Source organism: Ammodytes marinus, assembly GCF_949987685.1.
Source record: "Ammodytes marinus genome assembly, chromosome: 23".
Lineage (NCBI taxonomy): Eukaryota > Metazoa > Chordata > Actinopteri > Uranoscopiformes > Ammodytidae > Ammodytes > Ammodytes marinus.
The window spans coordinates 18,007,983-18,010,482 of NC_137227.1; the positions used below are offsets into that span (position 1 = coordinate 18,007,983).

At 39.5% G+C, this 2,500-nt stretch overlaps 1 protein-coding gene across 4 annotated transcripts in view; it reads right to left on the reverse strand.

Moving 5' to 3' along the window:
- The window catches only part of clcn5b (chloride channel, voltage-sensitive 5b), a 48,435-nt gene that overhangs the window by 1,592 nt on the left and 44,343 nt on the right, over positions 1-2,500 (reverse strand). The window lies entirely within an intron of this gene.

Genomic DNA, 2,500 nt, shown 5'->3' on the forward strand with positions numbered 1-2,500 from the left:
TAGTACAGCGCCCCTGGAGCAGTTTTAGGGGTTAAGTGTCTTGCTCAAGGACACAATGGTAGAGATGGTGGGCACCCTAGATGTAATAGCAGCCAACACTAGTTTTACTACTAACACCCTCCTGTCCGGTGGCGGGGATCGAACCAGAGACCTCATAGTTACTGGGAGGAACCAGAGACCTCATGGTTACTGGGAGGAGGAACCAGAGACCTCATGGTAACTGGGAGGAGGAACCAGAGACCTCATGGTTACTGGGAGGAGGAACCAGAGACCTCATGGTTACTGGGAGGAGGAACCAGAGACCTCATGGTAACTGGTCGGCCCTAAAGTGGACAGCTTATTGCAACAGTTTGATAAATTCGGAAAAAAGGGAATTTCCACTACTTTGCCATCAAGATCAGTTTATAAAAGGTTATTGGAAATACAAGTCAGCCCGCGAAAGTGTCTTATGTTGCTGTGGGCGGAGCTTGGTCCAAAATGAATAACCCTTATGATGTCATAGTGATGTCATCAGGTTGTTAAGTGACGCTGCACATTTTTATCTACAAAACCTTACACTGTAGGCTCTAGAGTCTGTAGCATCAAATAATGTAATAATGGCAAATAATAACGCAATAACCGCTAATTATAACGTCATTATTTTTGAGTTTTTAATGTAATAAAAGCTAATTCTAGTTAGACTAAGACTAAAAACTCAACCAGCTGTGTGTGTGTGTGTGTATGTTTGTGTGTTTGTGTGTGTCTGTGTGCGTGCGTGCGTCAGAGAGTGTCAAAAAGAAACCACAGGATATATTGTTACATGTGTGTGAGTAAACTATTATAAGCCCGTGTTTGACAGTGTTGCTGAAAGACAGTGTTTCTGTCCACTAGTGAAAATATACATTATTCCATTTCCCGATCCCCGAGAGCCCGTGTGTTTGAACCGTGTCAGCTTCACTCTAAACAACTGAAGTCTGAAGAATTAAACAATGAGTAAAATGAATTCTCCCCGGGAGTATCTTTATACTGAGAGTCCCGTCTGTAGAGAATGTAATTCCCCACCACAACGTTGTCCTTCTGTCATCACAAAGACAGATTTTAGGCTGATAGAAAACAGTGGTGTGTGTGTGTGTGTGTGTGTGTGTGTGTGTGTGTGTGTGTGTGTGTGTGTGTGTGTGTGTGTGTGTGTGTGTGTGTGTGTGTGTGTGTGTGTGTGTGTGTGTGTGTGTGTCGAACCTATCGAACCACAGAGCTGTATAATGTATCGCTATGTCCTCAGTACATTCCTAAAAAAAATATATATATATTTTTCTTTTGCAAGTAAATGCAAACAATTAGTTGGCTACAGCAGCCACTCAAATGTACAGATTTCCTGCATGAATTTTGTCGAGTCATTGCAAACTAAATATCTTTGGGGTTTGGACAGTTGGTTGGAAAAAACACGACGTAGGATATGAAAAAATAAATAAATAAAAAATTAAGTTTCACCTTTTCTCTAGAAAAATAAAATGATTACAGTTTAAAAATCAACAACACTTTTCTCATCTAGTTTGGACCAAACGATTCTAGTAATTCATTAATCGACCTTGGTATTCGACACAAATGACCTACACTGAAAATGAATGTTACCTGCGGTCCTAAAAGTCTGTGTACCAAAATATCCTCCGTCTAGACAGCTGTGTGTGACCCACAACAGGACGTCCTGACAAACCCGAACCCCCCACTCATCCATGTTTAAACATTTATTTAATAAACTGACTCATCCTCTGTTTAGTTTCCCTCACAGCCCATAAACCACAAAGCAATACATTTGAGTCAGATTATAGACATTGTTACGGGCAACATGAAAGCTATTCCATCCTGTGCTGCTTATTGTCTTATAGGCCAGATGTCACATAGTATGCCGGCTCTGCCACTTAATCCGTAACATCTCCACTCATATCCTATCATGAGGTAATGGTTTTTTGACTTATGAGAGTGTGTGTGAGAGTGTGAGTGAGTGAGTGCGAGTGCGAGTGCGTGTGTGTGTGTGTGTGTGTGAGAGTGTGAGTTAGTGTTGTTTTTGGCAGCCTGTTTTAAGTTTAGTTTTAGTCCAGTCTTTGTGTCAAACTGTCATTTTAGTTTTTATTAGTCTTAGTCACGTTTAAACTCTTTTTAGTCTAGTCAAGTTTCAGTTGACTAAAAGTCTTGAGCTTTTTAGTCTTATCTTAGTCAGAATTATCTGGGACTATTTTCGTCTAGTCTTAGTCAACAAAAACTGATGTCATTTAAGTCTAGTCTTAATCAATGACATTTGTATTTTAGTCTTTTTAGTAATGCAATTATATTTAACCCAGTTAATATAGTACAAGTACCTAGTATAGTACAGCCAAAATCAAAATGTTCTTTAAGTCCCCCATTTCACAAGTCAAACAAGGTTATCTTATCTTATTATATTATTTTTACCTTATAGACTCAAGAATACATGCAATTCCAGACACGGAAGACTAGTGTTGTTTTTGGCGGCCTGTTTTAATTTTAG